General features: G+C 14.8%; 1 pseudogene; it reads left to right on the top strand.

The window, feature by feature from the left end:
- Positions 1-16,416: 16,416 nt before the first annotated feature.
- LOC143308201 (cytochrome b pseudogene) lies at positions 16,417-22,907 on the top strand (annotated as a pseudogene).
- Positions 22,908-23,492: the final 585 nt, after the last annotated feature.

The following is a 23,492-nucleotide window of genomic DNA, read 5'->3' on the forward strand; positions in this document are numbered from 1 at the left end:
GAAATCAATTTAATTTTAATATAAAAATTAAATATAAAAATTAAATATTGGTCTGTGGGAAGGAAATCAATTTAATTTTAATATAAAAATTAAATATAAAAATTAAATATTGATCTGTGGGAAAGATCAATTTAATTTTAATATAAAAATTAAATATAAAAATTAAATATTGGTCTGTAGGAAAGATCAATTTAATTTTAATATAAAAATTAAATATAAAAATTAAATATTGATCTGTGAGAAGGAAATCAATTTAATTTTAATATAAAAATTAAATATAAAAATTAAATATTGATCTGTGGGAAGGAAATCAATTTAATTTTAATATAAAAATTAAATATAAAAATTAAATATTGGTCTGTAGAAAAAATCAATTTAATTTTAATATAAAAATTAAATATTGGTCTGTGGGAAGGAAATCAATTTAATTTTAATATAAAAATTAAATATAAAAATTAAATATTGGTCTGTGAGAAAGATCAATTTAATTTTAATATAAAAATTAAATATAAAAATTAAATATTGGTCTGTGAGAAAGAAATCAATTTAATTTTAATATAAAAATTAAATATAAAAATTAAATATTGGTCTGTGGGAAAGAAATCAATTTAATTTTAATATAAAAATTAAATATAAAAATTAAATATTGATCTGTGGGAAAAATCAATTTAATTTTAATATAAAAATTAAATATAAAAATTAAATATTGGTCTGTGGGAAGGAAATCAATTTAATTTTAATATAAAAATTAAATATAAAAATTAAATATTGGTCTGTGGGAAAGAAATCAATTTAATTTTAATATAAAAATTAAATATAAAAATTAAATATTGGTCTGTGGGAAGGAAATCAATTTAATTTTAATATAAAAATTAAATATAAAAATTAAATATTGGTCTGTGGAAAGGAAATCAATTTAATTTTAATATAAAAATTAAATATAAAAATTAAATATTGGTCTGTGGGAAGAAAATCAATTTAATTTTAATATAAAAATTAAATATAAAAATTAAATATTGATCTGTAAGAAAGATCAATTTAATTTTAATATAAAAATTAAATATAAAAATTAAATATTGGTCTGTAAAAAAGATCAATTTAATTTTAATATAAAAATTAAATATTGGTCTGTGGGAAAGATCAATTTAATTTTAATATAAAAATTAAATATAAAAATTAAATATTGGTCTGTGAGAAGGAAATCAATTTAATTTTAATATAAAAATTAAATATAAAAATTAAATATTGGTCTGTGGGAAGGAAATCAATTTAATTTTAATATAAAAATTAAATATAAAAATTAAATATTGATCTGTGGGAAAGATCAATTTAATTTTAATATAAAAATTAAATATAAAAATTAAATATTGATCTGTGGGAAAGATCAATTTAATTTTAATATAAAAATTAAATATAAAAATTAAATATTGATCTGTAGGAAGGAAATCAATTTAATTTTAATATAAAAATTAAATATAAAAATTAAATATTGATCTGTGGGAAGGAAATCAATTTAATTTTAATATAAAAATTAAATATAAAAATTAAATATTGGTCTGTGGGAAGGAAATCAATTTAATTTTAATATAAAAATTAAATATAAAAATTAAATATTGGTCTGTAGAAAGGAAATCAATTTAATTTTAATATAAAAATTAAATATAAAAATTAAATATTGATCTGTGAGAAGGAAATCAATTTAATTTTAATATAAAAATTAAATATAAAAATTAAATATTGATCTGTGGGAAAGATCAATTTAATTTTAATATAAAAATTAAATATAAAAATTAAATATTGGTCTGTGGGAAGGAAATCAATTTAATTTTAATATAAAAATTAAATATAAAAATTAAATATTGATCTGTGGGAAAGATCAATTTAATTTTAATATAAAAATTAAATATAAAAATTAAATATTGGTCTGTGGGAAGGAAATCAATTTAATTTTAATATAAAAATTAAATATAAAAATTAAATATTGGTCTGTGGGAAGGAAATCAATTTAATTTTAATATAAAAATTAAATATAAAAATTAAATATTGGTCTGTGGAAAGGAAATCAATTTAATTTTAATATAAAAATTAAATATAAAAATTAAATATTGGTCTGTGGGAAGGAAATCAATTTAATTTTAATATAAAAATTAAATATAAAAATTAAATATTGGTCTGTGGGAAGGAAATCAATTTAATTTTAATATAAAAATTAAATATAAAAATTAAATATTGATCTGTGGGAAAGATCAATTTAATTTTAATATAAAAATTAAATATAAAAATTAAATATTGGTCTGTGGGAAAGATCAATTTAATTTTAATATAAAAATTAAATATAAAAATTAAATATTGATCTGTGAGAAAGATCAATTTAATTTTAATATAAAAATTAAATATAAAAATTAAATATTGATCTGTGGGAAAGATCAATTTAATTTTAATATAAAAATTAAATATAAAAATTAAATATTGGTCTGTGGGAAGGAAATCAATTTAATTTTAATATAAAAATTAAATATAAAAATTAAATATTAATCTGTAAGAAAGATCAATTTAATTTTAATATAAAAATTAAATATAAAAATTAAATATTGGTCTGTAAGAAAGATCAATTTAATTTTAATATAAAAATTAAATATTGATCTGTGGGAAGGAAATCAATTTAATTTTAATATAAAAATTAAATATAAAAATTAAATATTGGTCTGTGGGAAGGAAATCAATTTAATTTTAATATAAAAATTAAATATAAAAATTAAATATTGGTCTGTGGAAAAGAAATCAATTTAATTTTAATATAAAAATTAAATATAAAAATTAAATATTGATCTGTGAGAAAAATCAATTTAATTTTAATATAAAAATTAAATATAAAAATTAAATATTGGTCTGTGGGAAGGAAATCAATTTAATTTTAATATAAAAATTAAATATAAAAATTAAATATTGGTCTGTGGGAAGGAAATCAATTTAATTTTAATATAAAAATTAAATATAAAAATTAAATATTGATCTGTGAGAAAGATCAATTTAATTTTAATATAAAAATTAAATATAAAAATTAAATATTGGTCTGTAGGAAAGATCAATTTAATTTTAATATAAAAATTAAATATAAAAATTAAATATTGGTCTGTGGGAAGGAAATCAATTTAATTTTAATATAAAAATTAAATATAAAAATTAAATATTGATCTGTGAGAAAGAAATCAATTTAATTTTAATATAAAAATTAAATATAAAAATTAAATATTGATCTGTGGGAAGGAAATCAATTTAATTTTAATATAAAAATTAAATATAAAAATTAAATATTGGTCTGTGGGAAAGATCAATTTAATTTTAATATAAAAATTAAATATTGATCTGTGAGAAGGAAATCAATTTAATTTTAATATAAAAATTAAATATAAAAATTAAATATTGATCTGTGAGAAAGATCAATTTAATTTTAATATAAAAATTAAATATAAAAATTAAATATTGGTCTGTGGGAAGGAAATCAATTTAATTTTAATATAAAAATTAAATATAAAAATTAAATATTGATCTGTGGGAAGGAAATCAATTTAATTTTAATATAAAAATTAAATATAAAAATTAAATATTGATCTGTGGGAAGGAAATCAATTTAATTTTAATATAAAAATTAAATATAAAAATTAAATATTGGTCTGTGGAAAAGATCAATTTAATTTTAATATAAAAATTAAATATTGATCTGTGAGAAGGAAATCAATTTAATTTTAATATAAAAATTAAATATAAAAATTAAATATTGATCTGTGAGAAAGATCAATTTAATTTTAATATAAAAATTAAATATAAAAATTAAATATTGATCTGTGAGAAAGATCAATTTAATTTTAATATAAAAATTAAATATAAAAATTAAATATTGATCTGTGGGAAAGATCAATTTAATTTTAATATAAAAATTAAATATAAAAATTAAATATTGATCTGTGGGAAGGAAATCAATTTAATTTTAATATAAAAATTAAATATAAAAATTAAATATTGGTCTGTGGGAAGGAAATCAATTTAATTTTAATATAAAAATTAAATATAAAAATTAAATATTGGTCTGTGGGAAGGAAATCAATTTAATTTTAATATAAAAATTAAATATAAAAATTAAATATTGGTCTGTAGGAAGGAAATCAATTTAATTTTAATATAAAAATTAAATATAAAAATTAAATATTGATCTGTGGGAAAGATCAATTTAATTTTAATATATAAATTAAATATAAAAATTAAATATTGGTCTGTGGGAAGGAAATCAATTTAATTTTAATATAAAAATTAAATATAAAAATTAAATATTGGTCTGTAGAAAAAATCAATTTAATTTTAATATAAAAATTAAATATAAAAATTAAATATTGATCTGTAGGAAGGAAATCAATTTAATTTTAATATAAAAATTAAATATAAAAATTAAATATTAATCTGTGGGAAAGATCAATTTAATTTTAATATAAAAATTAAATATAAAAATTAAATATTGGTCTGTGGGAAGGAAATCAATTTAATTTTAATATAAAAATTAAATATAAAAATTAAATATTGATCTGTAGGAAGAAAATCAATTTAATTTTAATATAAAAATTAAATATAAAAATTAAATATTGGTCTGTGGGAAGAAAATCAATTTAATTTTAATATAAAAATTAAATATAAAAATTAAATATTGATCTGTAGGAAGGAAATCAATTTAATTTTAATATAAAAATTAAATATAAAAATTAAATATTGGTCTGTAGGAAGGAAATCAATTTAATTTTAATATAAAAATTAAATATAAAAATTAAATATTGGTCTATGGAAAGGAATTTATATTAATTAATTAATATTATACTGGGATAAATAATAATATTATTTTTATATAAATATTTAATATATAATAAATATATTAGTCTATAAGAAAGAATTTATATTAATTAATTAATATTATACTGAGATAAATAATAATATTATTTTTATATAAATATTTAATATATAATAAATATATTAGTCTATGGAAAAGAATTTATATTAATTAATTAATATTATACTAGGATAAATAATAATATTATTTTTATATAAATATTTAATATATAATAAATATATTAGTCTATAAGAAAGAATTTATATTAATTAATTAATATTATACTGGGATAAATAATAATATTATTTTTATATAAATATTTAATATATAATAAATATATTAGTCTATGGGAAGGAATTTATATTAATTAATTAATATTATACTAGGATAAATAATAATATTATTTTTATATAAATATTTAATATATAATAAATATATTAGTCTATAAGAAAGAATTTATATTAATTAATTAATATTATACTGGGATAAATAATAATATTATTTTTATATAAATATTTAATATATAATAAATATATTAGTCTATGGGAAGGAATTTATATTAATTAATTAATATTATACTGGGATAAATAATAATATTATTTTTATATAAATATTTAATATATAATAAATATATTAGTCTATGGGAAGGAATTTATATTAATTAATTAATATTATACTGGGATAAATAATAATATTATTTTTATATAAATATTTAATATATAATAAATATATTAGTCTATGGGAAGGAATTTATATTAATTAATTAATATTATACTGGGATAAATAATAATATTATTTTTATATAAATATTTAATATATAATAAATATATTAGTCTATGGGAAGGAATTTATATTAATTAATTAATATTATACTGGGATAAATAATAATATTATTTTTATATAAATATTTAATATATAATAAATATATTAGTCTATGGGAAGGAATTTATATTAATTAATTAATATTATACTGGGATAAATAATAATATTATTTTTATATAAATATTTAATATATAATAAATATATTAGTCTATGGGAAGGAATTTATATTAATTAATTAATATTATACTGGGATAAATAATAATATTATTTTTATATAAATATTTAATATATAATAAATATATTAGTCTATGGGAAGGAATTTATATTAATTAATTAATATTATACTGGGATAAATAATAATATTATTTTTATATAAATATTTAATATATAATAAATATATTAGTCTATGGGAAGGAATTTATATTAATTAATTAATATTATACTGGGATAAATAATAATATTATTTTTATATAAATATTTAATATATAATAAATATATTAGTCTATGGGAAGGAATTTATATTAATTAATTAATATTATACTGGGATAAATAATAATATTATTTTTATATAAATATTTAATATATAATAAATATATTAGTCTATGGGAAGGAATTTATATTAATTAATTAATATTATACTGGGATAAATAATAATATTATTTTTATATAAATATTTAATATATAATAAATATATTAGTCTATGGGAAGGAATTTATATTAATTAATTAATATTATACTGGGATAAACAATAATATTATTTTTATATAAATATTTAATATATAATAAATATATTAGTCTATGGGAAGGAATTTATATTAATTAATTAATATTATACTGGGATAAATAATAATATTATTTTTATATAAATATTTAATATATAATAAATATATTAGTCTATGGGAAGGAATTTATATTAATTAATTAATATTATACTGGGATAAATAATAATATTATTTTTATATAAATATTTAATATATAATAAATATATTAGTCTATGGGAAGGAATTTATATTAATTAATTAATATTATACTGGGATAAATAATAATATTATTTTTATATAAAAATTAAATATAAAAATTAAATATTGATCTGTGAGAAGGAATTTATATTAATTAATTAATATTATACTGGGATAAATAATAATATTATTTTTATATAAATATTTAATATATAATAAATATATTAATCTGTGGGAAAGAATTTATATTAATTAATTAATATTATACTGAGATAAATAATAATATTATTTTTATATAAATATTTAATATATATATATATATATATATATATATATATATAATTTTAAATTTCTATAATATAAAACATTAAATTATAAATTTTAAATTTCTATAGTTTATTTAAAACATTAAATTGCAAATTTAAAAATATTTTTTAAAATTAGAAATTTATAATTTAAATATAATATAATATATATATATATATATATATATTATAATCATTTACTTATAATTTAATTTTATTTTTAAATAATTTTAATATATTTTTGATTATTAAATTAAAAATTTAATTTTTATATAAAATTTTAAAACATTAAAATTTATATATTTATGATAAATATCTAATCTTACTTTCTTATTTTAATATTTAATTTTTATTTAAATATATAATTTTTTAATAAAAATATTTTATATAACTTTTTTAATTATTAAATTAAAAACTTTTAATTTTAATATATATATATATATATATATATATATATTAAAGAACGTTAAAATTATATATTTAAAAAAATATATAACCCTTTATTCCATATACCTTAATATTTAATTAATATTAATATAATTTTCTTAATTATTAAATTAAAAATTTAATTTTAATATATATATATATATATATATATATATATATATATATATATATATATATATATATATATATAAAGAACGTTAGGATTATATATTTAAAAAATATATAATCCTTTATTTTTCTATTCCTTAATATTTAATTTTTATTTAATATATAATTTTTTAATAAAATAATATTATTTAATATAACTTTCTTAATTATTAAATTAAAAATTTAATATTTATTTATTTATATATATATATATATATATATATAAATATTAAAGAACATTAGGATTATATACTTAAAAAATATATAATCCTCTATTCTCCTTATACTATACCTTAATATTTAATTAATATTAATATAACTTTATTAATTATTAAATTAAAAATTTAATTTATATATATATATATATATATATATATATATATATATATATATATATATATATATATATAAATATTAAAGAACGTTAGGATTATATACTTAAAAAATAAAATATATAATCCTCTATTCCTCTATTCTCCTTATCTATACCTTAATATTTAATTAATATTAATATAACTTTATTAATTATTAAATTAAAAATTTAATTTATTTATATATATATATATATATATATATATATATACATATATATATATATATATATATATATATATATATATATATATATATATAAATATTAAAGAACGTTAGGATTATATACTTAAAAAATAAAATATATAATCCTTTATTCTCCTTATACTATACCTAAATATTTAATTAATATTAATATAACCTTCTTAATTATTAAATTAAAAATTTAATTTTAATATATATATATATATATATATATATATATATATATATATATATATATATATATATATATATATATAATATTAAAGAACGTTAGGATTATATACTTAAAAAATAAAATATATAATCCTCTATTCTCCTTATTACTATACCTTAATATTTAATTAATATTAATATAACCTTCTTAATTATTAAATTAAAAATTTAATTTTAATATATATATATATATATATATATATATATATATATATATAAATATTAAAGAACGTTAGGATTATATACTTAAAAAATAAAATATATAATCCTCTATTCTCCTTATACTATACCTTAATATTTAATTAATATTAATATAACTTTCTTAATTATTAAATTAAAAATTTAATTTTAATATATATATATATATATATATATAAAACATTAAGATTATATATTTAAAAATATATAATCCTTTATTTTTATAATCTTAATATTTAATTTAATTTTTATTTAATATATAATTTTTTAATAAAATAATATTTAATATAATTTTAATTATTAAATTAAAAATTTAATATATATATATATATATATATATATATATATATAAACATTAAAGAACGTTAGGATTATATACTTAAAAAATATATAATCCTCTACTCTTTATTCTATACCTTAATATTTAATAATATAATATTATTTAATATAACTTTTTTAATTATTAAATTAAAAATTTAATTTATTTATATTTATAATATATATATATATATATATATTAAAGAACGTTAGGATTATATATTTTAAAAATATATAACCCTTTTCTACTATACCTTAATATTTAATTTTTATTTAATATATAATTTTCTAATAAAAATAATATATTTAATACAACTTTTTTAATTATTAAATTAAAAATTTAATTTTAATAAACAAAAATCAAAATATAAATATTAAATTAAATAATTTAATAATTATTTAAACTTTAATTTATATTTAAATAATTATAAAAAAATTTTAATTTCTTAATTATTAAATAATTTTAATTTAATTTTAACAAAATATAAATAAATAATTAAATAATTAAAATTAATTAATTCTATTAATTCTAATAATAAATTTAATTTTAAAATTATATATATATATATATATATATATATATATATATAATTTATTTTAATCTTATTTAATAGTTACAATAAAACATTAAATTTTCAATTTAAATACATTTTTACAAATTTAAATATATGTTAAAAAAATACAAATATAAAATTATATTCAAACTTATAAAAAATTGAAAAAAATATAAAGTTCCTTATATTAAAATATTTTATATTATTTGCTATTGTATTCTAGTAGACAATTTTAATATTAGATCTTTAATAATTTATCATTATCTTTTTGAAAATTAATTTTTATAAAAAAATTAATTTAATTTATTTTATCCCATTATACTTTATTTTAAATTATATTTATATATCATATATTATATATATTATTTCACAATTTTAAATTATAAATATTATATATATTATTCACAATTTTAAATTCTATTTAATATTTATTTACTTAACTTATAAATATTAAAAAATTATTCTATATTTAATTTTAATACAAAATTCCTTAATTTTATTAATTTTCTTAATTTTATAATTTTATTATATATATATATATATATATATATATATATATATATATATATATATATATATATATAATTAAAATTTTTTAATTTGGATATTAGTTAATTTTATAACATTTAAATTGCAATTAAAAATAAATTTTAAATTATATCTTTATAAATAAACTAAATTTAAGTTATTAGACTCATGATCTAAATATAGATTAATTTCTTTTATAAATATTTAATAAAATTATATATTATAATTTTATATATCTACTAATTTTTTTAGTTCCTTAAAATTCAAATTTTTAAATGCTTTTACACTAAGATATATTTAATATATATATATATATATATATATATATATTATTAAACTTAAACATAAATAAAACAATATGCCTGATAAAAGGATTATTTTGATAGAATATATATGTATAATATTTATACTATTGTTAAATAATTTAAATTAAATTTAATTATAAATTATTTATAAAAATTTCCCAATTAAATATTTTTATTAAATTTTCCCTTATTTTACTTTCATTATCTATTTTTTTTTTAGAAAATATTTTTATAAAATGAATAATTTTAGAATTTTTTTCTCTTATTTTTATTGGATATTTAAATTTTAATAATGTAAATAAAATTCCCAGATTAATTTATTTTTTTATCTCTAGAATCTCTAGATTATTAATTTTTATAAATTTTATTTATTCAATAAATTATTTAATTATTCAATTAAAAACTAATACTAATTTAATCTTAATATTTAGATTATTCTTAAAATTAGGAATTTTTCCTTTTAATGTATGAATAATTTATACATTTCCTTTTCTCTCTTGAAACGAAATTTTTTTTTTCTCCACATTTGCAAAAATTATTCCTATTAATTTAATTAGATTTTCTATTTACTTTAATTCTTATTTATTAATATTTTTAACTATAAATAGAATTATTGCTTCTATTTTCATTATAGAAGAAACAAATTTAAAAAAAATTCTAATTTTTTCCTCAATAAATCATTCCTCTTACTTAATTTTTATTTCATTTCTTAATTCTCAAACATTTATTTTTTATTTTATTATTTATTTATTAAATACATTTCTATTACTTTATTTACTTGAAAAAATAAATTTTAAAAATAAAATTTTCACTTTAAATTTAAATAGAATAAAAAATTTTAATTATCTTTTTATTATTATTATTTTTTCTTATAGTATATTACCTCCATTTAGTTCTTTTATAGCAAAATGATTTTTTTTTTATGAAAATATTTTAATTCAAAAATCTATTTTCTTTTTAATTATTTTAGCAATTTCTAGAGTTATTATAACATGAAGTTATTTAAATATTATTAACTATCAACTTACTTTATCGAAATTAACTAAAAAATCTTGATTAAAATTCCCAAAATTCTATTTCAAGAATAATTTTAATTTAATTTTAACCTTTTCTTTAATTTTTTTTTTTAATTTTTATCTATTAATTTTTTAGTATTAGAAAATTTATTTCATTATTAAATTTACAATTTAATCCTTTTATCAGGCATAATACTTATAAAGATTTTAAGTTAACAATAAACTATCAACCTTCAAAGTTGAAAATATAATATTTTTAAATCTTAATTAAATGGTTTTATTCTACTAATCATAAAGATATTGGAATTCTTTATATAATATTTGCTTTATGATCTGGAATAATTGGTTCAGCAATAAGAATTATTATTCGAATAGAATTAAGTATTCCTGGATCATGAATTTCTAATGACCAAATCTATAATTCTTTAGTTACAGCTCATGCTTTTTTAATAATTTTTTTTCTTGTAATACCATTTTTAATTGGGGGATTTGGAAATTGATTAATTCCTTTAATATTAGGAATTCCAGATATAGCTTTTCCCCGAATAAATAATATTAGATTTTGACTTTTACCCCCATCTTTAATAATTTTACTTTTAAGAAATTTTTTAAATCCAAGACCAGGAACAGGATGAACTGTATATCCTCCTTTATCTTCAAATTTATACCATTCTTCACCCTCAGTAGATTTAGCAATTTTTTCTTTACATATTTCAGGATTATCTTCTATTATAGGATCACTAAATTTTATTGTTACAATTATTATAATAAAAAATATTTCCTTAAAACATATACAATTACCTTTATTTCCTTGATCTGTTTTTATTACAACTATTCTTTTACTTTTTTCCTTACCAGTATTAGCTGGTGCTATTACTATATTATTATTTGACCGAAATTTTAATACATCTTTTTTTGATCCAACTGGAGGAGGAGACCCAATTCTTTATCAACATTTATTTTGATTCTTCGGTCACCCAGAAGTCTATATTCTAATCCTTCCAGGATTTGGGTTAATTTCCCAAATTATTTCTAATGAAAGAGGAAAAAAAGAAACTTTTGGAAATATTGGAATAATTTATGCTATATTAAGAATTGGACTTTTAGGTTTTATTGTATGAGCTCATCATATATTTACCGTCGGATTAGATGTAGATACTCGAGCTTATTTTACCTCAGCTACTATAATTATTGCAATTCCAACAGGAATTAAAGTTTTTAGATGACTAGCAACATATCACGGCTCTAAATTAAAAATAAATATATCTATTATATGAACTCTAGGATTTATTTTTCTTTTTACCATAGGAGGATTAACAGGAATTATATTATCTAATTCTTCTATTGATATTATCCTACATGATACATACTATGTTGTAGGACATTTTCATTATGTTTTATCTATAGGAGCTATTTTTTCTATTATAGCCGCTATTATTCACTGATTCCCTATAATCATTGGACTTTCAATAAACCAATCTTGATTAAAAATTCAATTTTTCTTAATATTTATTGGAGTAAATATAACTTTTTTTCCTCAACATTTTTTAGGAATAATAGGAATACCACGTCGATATTCAGATTATCCAGATTCTTATATATGTTGAAATTTATTTTCCTCTATAGGATCTTTAATTACTTTAAACAGAATTATTGTAATAATTTATATTATTTTTGAAAGATTATATTCAAAACGAATAATTTTATTTAAATTTAATCAAACAGCTTTAGAATGAATTATACATAATCCCCCTTTAAATCATTCTTATAGGGAAATTCCATTAATTTTAAAAATTTAATTTAATATGGCAGATTAGTGCAATGGATTTAAGATCCATATATAAAATTATTTAATTTTTATTAAAAATTTCTTCATGATATATATATTCATTTCAAGATTCAAATTCCCCTTATTCAGATAATCTTATATCATTTCATAATTTTACTATAATATTTATAATCATAATTATTTCAACTACACTTTTTATATTAATAGATATTTTTAATAATAAATTTATTAATCGATTTCTTTTAAAACATCATACTATTGAAATTATTTGAACTATTATTCCAGCTATTATTCTTTTATTTATTTGTTTTCCATCTTTAAAAATTTTATATTTTACAGATGAATTATGAAACCCAATTTTTTTTACAGTAAAAAGTATTGGACACCAATGATACTGAAGATATGAATATCCTGAATTTAATAATTTTGAATTTGATTCTTATATAAATAAAAACTTTGAATATAATTCTTTCCGATTATTGGATGTAGATAATCGTATAATTATTCCCTTTAAAATTTCAATTCGAATATTAACTACTTCTACAGATGTTATTCATTCTTGAACTATTCCTTCTATAGGAGTAAAAAGAGATGCAACCCCAGGTCGAATTAATCAAATAAATATTCTTGCTTTACGACCTGGACTTTTTTTTGGCCAATGTTCAGAAATTTGTGGTATAAATCATAGATTTATACCTATTGTTTTAGAATCTACATCTTATAACAATTTTATAAATTGAATTAAAAATTCTACTTAAAGAAATTAGTTAAATATAAATAATAACATTAATTTGTCAAATTAAAATTAATTTCCTTCAAAATTATTTCTTAAATTTTATCATTAAGTGTCTGAAACAAAATAAGAATTGATCTTTTAAATCAAATATAGTATTTATTATACTCTTAATGAAAATTTTATTCCACAAATAAGACCTAGATATTGAATATTAATTTCTATCTTTGAATTATTAATTTTTTTCATATTAATCTTTAAAATTTATTTTTTTCCAATTAATTTAAAAATTTATTTTCCTAAAAAATCCTTTAAAACCCATAAATTATTTAATTGAAAATGATAATAAATCTTTTTGAAATTTTTGACCCAACTACAAGAATACATTTTTCTTTAAATTGAATTAATTCTATATTAATTTTTATTATTCTACCTTTAAATTTTTGAATTATTCCATCCCGATTTGAAATATTATTTATTTCAATTTCTAAAATTATTTTTTCTGAATTTAAAAGCTTAACAAAAAAAAAGTATAAAATAAATATTTTAATTTTTTTTAGATTAATAACTTTTATTGCATTAAGAAATTTTATAGGATTATTCCCTTATATTTTTACTTCAACAAGTCATATATCATTTAATTTAATTATTGCTTTATCTTCTTGAATAAGATTTTTTATTTATAGATGATGAAATAAACCATTAAATATATTAATTCATTTAGTTCCTTTAAATACACCCCCTGCTTTAATAAATTTTATAGTAATAATTGAACTAATTAGAAATATTATTCGACCTTTTACTTTAGCAATTCGATTAACTGCAAATATAATTGCAGGACATCTACTATTAACTCTTTTAGGCACATTCATTTCTAAATTCTTAATTTTATTACCTATCACAATTTTAATTCAAAATTTATTAATAATTTTAGAAATTGCAGTTTCTATAATTCAAGCATATGTATTTTCTATTCTTTCTTTATTATATTTTTTAGAATCTAAAAATTAATGTCAATTTATTATAATCATCCTTTTCATTTAGTTACTAACAGACCTTGACCTATTATAAACGCTTTTAATTTAATAAATTTATTATTAAGATTAGTAATATGATTCTTTTACTTAAATTTTTTTTTAATTTTTATTAATTTTCTTATCTTAATCTCTTCTATATTTTTTTGATGACGAGATATTATTCGAGAAAGAACTTTTCAAGGATTTCATACATTTTTAGTTTTAAAACTAATAAAATTTAGAATAATCTTATTTATTATTTCAGAATTTTTTTTTTTTATTTCATTATTTTGAACTTATTTTCATTCTATAAGTTCCCCAGGAATAGAAATTGGTTTACTTTGACCCCCTAAAAATATTATCATATTCAATCCATTTAGAATCCCTTTATTAAATTCATTAATTTTAATTTCTTCAGGAATTTCCCTAACTTGAAGTCACAATAGATTATTAAATAAAAATTATATAGAAAGAAAAATTTCTCTAATAATTACTATTATTTTAGGAATATATTTTTCTTTTCTCCAATTTATTGAATATATAGAAGCTCCATTCTGTTTTAATGATAGAATTTTTGGATCTATTTTCTTTATAGCAACAGGATTTCACGGATTACATGTAATTATTGGAATTATTTTCTTATTTATTACACTAATCCGATTAATTAATCTACATTTTTCTGCAACTCATCATTTTAATTTTGAAGCAGCATCTTGATATTGACATTTTGTAGATGTAATTTGATTATTTTTATATATTTCAATTTATTGATGAATATTTTAAATATAATAATAATTAATATATATATAGTATAAACTTAATTACATTTAATTTCCAATTAAAAAATTTATAAAATTAATATATATAATTTTTAATATTATATTTTTATTTTATTTTATAATAATTATTACTTCTATACTTATATTAATTAATTTTTATTTAAGAATATATAAACCATTAAATCGAGAAAAAATTACCCCATTTGAATGTGGATTTAACTCCCAATCAAACTCCCGTCTCCCATTTTCTACACAATTTTTCCTAATTACTTTACTATTCTTAATTTTTGATATTGAAATTATCTTAATTTTACCATCTATCTTTTTAATAAAATTTAAATCTATTTTTTTAATATTAATTATTTTAATTTTTATTTTTTTAATAATTATTAGTCTACTTATTGAATGAAGTTATAGATTATTAAATTGAATTTTTTAATATATGGACTAAAAAAGTCTAATATTAAGCCGAAATTAATTGTAAAAATTACTTCATATATTTATATATATAATATATACATATTAATATTAATTGAAGCTAAAATAGAAGCAATTTATTGTTAATAAATTTATTGAATTAAAATTCCAATTAAAGAAATAAATTTAAATAGAACTTCTAATTCTAAATTTAATATTTTATATATTATTATTTCTAAATAATTTTTATATAGTTTAATAAAACTTTATATTTTCAGTATAATATTAATAAATATAAAATTTATTTATAAAAATTATATTTATAAAAATTTTATTTAAAAATATTAAAATTACCTTAATATCTTCAATATTATGCTCTTCTTAAGCTATTTAAATTTTAAATTAAAAAAATAAAAATTAATATTATTAATAAATTAGTTAATAATATATTCATAAAATTATATTCATTTAACTTATATTTAAATAAATAAAATTTCAATTTTATAAATTTAATCTTAAATTCAAATAAATTTTTTTCATGAATATTTTCATACAATATAACTATATTTAAAGGTAAATCATAATACAAATAAATTTTTTCGATATAAAATATTGTTCTTATAAAATTTCCTATTATTAAATTTTTATAAGAATTAAAATAAAAAAACTGCCCAATCAAAATTCCACATAAAATTAATTTTATAACCATAATTTTTAAATTTATTGTTAATACAATTAAATAATTTAAATTAAAAATTTTAAAATATAAATATCCAATAAAAAAAATAGTTATTAATAAAATAAATATACAAAAATTTACCAAAATACCTTCTTTCTTAATTAAATTTACATAATAATTTTTTTTAGAAAATAAAATAAATATAATTAATCGAATAGAATAAGATACAGTAAAAATTGTAGAAAAAATTAAAAATATTATTCTAATTATATTTATTTTTCTTAAAAAAATTAATTCCATAATTATATCTTTAGAAAAATATCCTGATATAAAAGGAAATCCTATTAAACATATTAAAGAAAAAATTAAAACTATAGTTTTAAAAGGATAAATATAAATTATACCACCATAACATCGGATATCTTGATTTCTATTAAAATTATGAATAAATCTACCCACACATAAAAATATTAAAGATTTAAATAAAGCATGAATTACTAAATGAAAAAAAGCTATTTCCCAAAATCCTAATCTTAAAATTCTTATTATTAATCTTAATTGACTTAAAGTCGATAAAGCAATAATTTTTTTAAAATCAAATTCATAATTTGCAATTAAACCCGCTATAAATATAGTTAACCTAGAAATTAATAAAATATATTTATTAAAACATCCTAAAAACAAAAATTTATTATATCGAATTAATAAATAAACCCCAGCTGTTACTAAAGTTGAAGAATGAACTAAAGATGAGACAGGAGTAGGAGCTATTATTGCAGCAGGTAATCATAAAGTAAATGGAATTTGAGCTCTTTTTGTAAAAGCTACTAATACTAATAAAATTAATATTAATAAATTAAATTTATAAATTATTAAATTTCACCTCCCATATATTATTCCCATAGTAATTATTAATAAAATTCCCACATCCCCTACACGATTTCTAAAAATTGTTAATATTCCAGCATTATAAGCTTTATCATTTTGATAATAAATAATTAAACAATAAGAAATTAATCCTAAACCATCTCATCCTAATAAAATTGTTAAAAATCTAGGTCTCAAAATTATAAAATATATTGATACTACAAATAAAATTACTAAAATAATAAATCGATTTATAAATTTATCCCCTTCTATATAATAAATTCTATAAATTAATACAACTATAGAAATAAGTGAAACTAATATTAAAAATATTATTCTATAAAAATCTAAATAAATAAAAAAAGAAAATTTTATTCTATTATATCTATAAATTATTCATTCTAAAATAATTAAATTCCTATTAAAAAAAATAATTATTATAAATAAAAAAAAAAATCCCGTAAATACAAATAATATATATACAAATATAATTAAAATAATTTAAAGTACTTAATTTACATCTTTGAACCCACATTTCAAAATTTTTTTTTAAACTATTTAAATTAAATAAAAATTCTTAAATTTAAAATAACTATATTTAAAGGAATTCAATGAAATAATAAAATTAAATAATTAATTAATTTTCCTCTTCTTAATCTTTTATAAAAAAAATTCTTTCCATGAACAATAAATCTAAAAAAATATAAAGAATACATAAATCTAACTAAACAATAAAAAAATAATTTAATTATTAATAATCTTATTCAATTAACTAATCTTATCAATAAAAAAATTTCCCCAACTAAATTTAAAGAAAAAGGAGCAGCTATATTTGAAGAACATATTAAAAATCATATCAATGATATAGAAGGCATAAAAATTAAAACACCCTTATTAATAATTATCAATCGTCTATGAGTCTCCAAATAACATAAATTTAATAAATAAAATAATCCAGAAGAACACAACCCATGAGCAATTATTATTAAATATGAACCTAAAAATCTTAATTTTCTTATAGTAAATATAGAAGCTATTAATAAATTTATATGAACAACAGAAGATATTGCTACTAAAATTTTTATATCAATTTGTCGAAAACAACTAAATCTTAAAATAATCCTTCCCAATAATCCAATTTCAATAAAATACTTATTCATTTCTAAAAAATTTTGAAAAAAAATCATTATTAATCGTAATAATCCATAAGACCCTAACTTTAATAAAATTGCAGCTAAAATTATTGATCCAAATACAGGAGCTTCTACATGAGCTTTTAATAATCAACCATGAATTATATATATTGGTATTTTTACTAAAAATCCTATAATTAAATATAAAAATAAAATTTTATTTAACTTAAATTTTATTCTTTCTAATAATAAAAATCTTAAAGACCCTATTAAATTAAATAAATAAAATAATACTAATAATAAAGGTAATGAAAAAAATAAAGTATAAAATATCAAATAATATCTTGCATAAATTCGTAAAAATCCTATTCCTCATTTCATAATAAAAAAAAAAATAATTAATAAACTTACTTCAAAAAAAAAATAAAATATTAATATATTTATTCTAAAAAAATTTATTACTAAAACAATTAATATTAATATTAATAAATTTAAACATAAAATCAAATTTTTTTCCTGATTAATTCTCATAAATACTAATCCAAAAATCCATAAAGATATCATAATAATTCCATAAGAATAAAAATTTAATCCAAAATTTAATCTTAAATTAATTCATTCCATAAAAAATCTATTCATTCTTAATATCAAAAAACTCAATAAAAATATTATATTTCTAATAAAATATAACTTTTTATAAATATTAAAATTAATAATTAAAAATCCAACTATAAAAATTATACTTTCTATTATTAACATTTTAAATTTATTATTATAAAACCTTGATTTCCAATAATTCTCAATATTGACACTACAATTGATAATCCTAAAACAGCTTCACAAACAGAAAAAATTAAATAATATATAAATATTCACCTTAAATATTCCAACTCATTTAATATTAAAATTATTAAATTCAATACTACGAAAAATTCCATTCTAATTAAAAATATTAAAAAATACTTATTAATTATTAATATTATTATAAAAATTAAAACTATTAAAATTAAAAAATATCTTTTTAAAATAAATTAGACTTTATAGTTTAAAAAAAACATTAATTTTGTAAATTAATATTGAAAATTTTTTCTAAAGTCTAATTTCAAAATAATTTTATAAATATCTTTAATTCCCAAAATTAAAATTTTTATTTAAACTATATTTTGTTAATGTTAATATCAAAAATTTTATTTATATTCATAAATCTATTTATTATCACAAATATTTTATTACTTTCTTCACTACATCCAATTACTATTTTATTCTCTTTTATTATTTTCACCTTATCCTCATCTACTTTAATATTTTTAAATATAAATAATTCAATATACTCTTTTATAATTTCAATTTCTTTAATCGGAGGAATAATAATTATATTTAATTATTTTGTAAGATTAATTAACAATGAAAATTCAAAAATAAAATTTTTTGAACTAATCACTTCTATTAATTTTTTTTTTATTTCTTTTATTATAATTATTCATTTTATTAATTGAATACCAATTTTTATATTTACAGAAAACATAATTTTAAATAATAATTTATTTAAAATTCAAAATATTTATTTTTATCCAATAAATTATTTAACTATTTTTATAATCTTATTCTTATTAATTTGCTTAACTCTTTCATTCAAAATATCTACAATTAAAATAATCCCTCTTCGTAAAATTAAAATTTAATGAAAAATAAATATTTAAAAATTTTTAAATCTAATAAATTTCTTAATATCATTTATTCTTCATTCAATATTCATCCTACCCCAGTAAACATTAATTATTTATGAAACTTTGGATCAATTTTAGGAATTCTTTTATTAATTCAAATTATTTCAGGTTTCATTTTATCTATGCATTATTGTCCAAATATTAATTATGCTTTTGATAGAATTATTCACATTATAAAAAATGTTAATTCTGGATGAATATTTCGTTATATTCATTTAAATGGGGCATCATTTTATTTTCTTTGTATATATATACATATTAGACGAAATATTTTTTATCAATGTTATTCATCTCAACATGTATGAAATATTGGAATTATTATTTTATTAACTTCAATAGGAACTGCTTTTATAGGATATGTTTTACCATGAGGACAAATATCTTTTTGAGGAGCAACAGTAATTACAAATCTTCTTTCTGCAATCCCTTATATTGGACAAACAATTGTAGAATGAATCTGAGGAGGATTTTCTATTAATAATGCTACATTAAATCGATTCTTTTCATTACATTTTATTTTACCATTATTAATTCTAATAATAGTTATTATACATCTTTATTTCCTTCATATAACTGGATCTAATAATCCAATAGGAACAAATAGAAATATTTATAAAATTCCTTTCCACTCATATTTCTCATCCAAAGATATTCTTGGATTTTTTATAATTTTTATATCATTTAGATTTATTATTCTACAAAATCCTAATATATTAAATGATCCTGATAATTGATCTATTGCAAACCCTATAAATACCCCACAACATATTAAACCTGAATGATATTTCCTATTTGCTTATTCAATTTTACGAGCTATTCCCAATAAATTAGGGGGAGTATTAGCTTTACTTTTTTCTATTTTAATTCTTTTTATTCTCCCATTTATAATAAATCATAAATTTAAAACTAATAAATTTTACCCATTAAATAATTTCTTATTTTGATTTTTTATTAATAATTTCATCATTTTAACTTGATTAGGAAGACAACCTATTGATTATCCTTACACTTTAATTAATCTAATTTTTACAAATATATACTTTATATTTTTTTTTTCAAATATATATTTTATAAAATTTTGAGATAAAATCATCTATAATTATTAATTAATGAGTCTGAATAGACATATATTTTGAAAATATATTAAAGAAAAATAACTTTCTATTAATTTAAATATATAAATTTATTAATATTTTTAAAATAAAATTAATATATATATAAATTAAAATAAAAGATAAAAATTTTTTTCAACATATATATATTAATTCATCATATCGAATTCGAGGTATAATTCTTCGAATTCAAATAAAAAAAAAATTATGATATAAAATTATTAATAAAGTAAAAATTGAATAATTAAAATTAAAAAAAATAATTGATATAATCAATCTTATAAATAAAATTATTATATATTCAGCTATAAAAATTAAAGAAAATCTCCCCCTATAATATTCAACATTAAATCCTGAAACTAATTCAGACTCCCCCTCAATTAAATCAAAAGGAGCCCGATTCAATTCAATTATTATTCTAATAATTAATATAAAATATAAAGGAAAAAAAAAAAAAATAAATTTTACATTAAATTGAAATTTAATAAATGTTTCTAAAGAAAATCTCTCAATAAATATTATAATAACAAAAAATATAAAAAATAATCTCACTTCAAAAGAAATAGATTGAGAAATAGATCGTAAACACCCTAATATTGCATAAATTGAATTAGATGATCATCCTATTATTATAGTTGGATAAACTCTTAAACTTAATATTAAAAATAAAAATACCAATCCAAATTTAAAATTTATTCAATTTCTAAAATAAGGCATTAATAATCAATAAAATACCGAAATTAATAATATAATTATTGGACCTAATATATATATATATAAATTAATTTTATCCAAATATATATATTCTTTAGAAAACAATTTAATTGCATCAGAAAAAGGTTGTAATAAACCTTTAATTCCTACTTTATTTGGACCTTTACGAATTTGAATATAACCTAAAATTTTTCGTTCCAATAATGTTAAAAATGCTACCCCAATTAATACTATCACTACAGTAATTAATAAATAAATAAAATTTAAATAAATTATTATCTATAATTATATATATATTATTTAAATTCTAAATTTAATGCACTACTCTGCCAAGATAATTTAACTTATTAATAATTAATTAAAAATTATTTTTAAAACTTAGTCCTTTCGTACAAAAATCTTAAATCTTTTTAAAGATAGAAACCAATCTGACTCACGTCGATCTGAACTCAAATCATGTAAAATTTTAATAGTCGAACAGACTAAATTTATAAACACCTGCATTTATAATTAATTTTAATTCAACATCGAGGTCGCAAACACCTTTTTCAATTTGATCTTTCCAAAAATATTACGCTGTTATCCCTAAGGTAATTTATTTTTATATTATTAATTATATTTCAATTTAAAATTCTATCAATCAATATTTTAAAATTTTAAAGTTAAATAAATTTAAAAATCCTCCCAACTAAATATATTAATACAATTTATAAAATTTATAATATATAAAATTCTATAGGGTCTTATCGTCCCTTAAATAAAATTAAGCATTTTGACTCAAAATTTAAATTTATTTTATATTATTGAGACAGTTTATATTTCATTAATTCATTCATCCCAGCCTTCAATTAAAAGACAATTGATTATGCTACCTTTGTACAGTCAAAATACTGCAGCTATTTAATTCCTCATTGAGCAGAACTGACTTTATATTAAATTCAAAAAGACATGTTTTTGTTAAACAGGTGAATATAATTATTTTGCCTAGTTACTTAAATATATATTTATATATATACTATTCATAAAATAATTTATACAAATTAAATTACTAATTTAATCATTATATTATAACTAATATTATTAAAATTATTTTTTTTTTAAAATCAATATATATAATTAATTTTACTATAATTAAAAATTTATTAATAAATTATTAAATACTCATTAAATTCTTTTAAATTTTAAAATTAATCTTTTTAATTTTAATTTAAATTATTATATAAATTTAATTTATAGATTATCCCATAAATTATTTATATTTTCTA

This window comes from Osmia lignaria, unplaced genomic scaffold (assembly GCF_051020975.1).
Source record: "Osmia lignaria lignaria isolate PbOS001 unplaced genomic scaffold, iyOsmLign1 scaffold0193, whole genome shotgun sequence".
Taxonomy (NCBI): domain Eukaryota; kingdom Metazoa; phylum Arthropoda; class Insecta; order Hymenoptera; family Megachilidae; genus Osmia; species Osmia lignaria.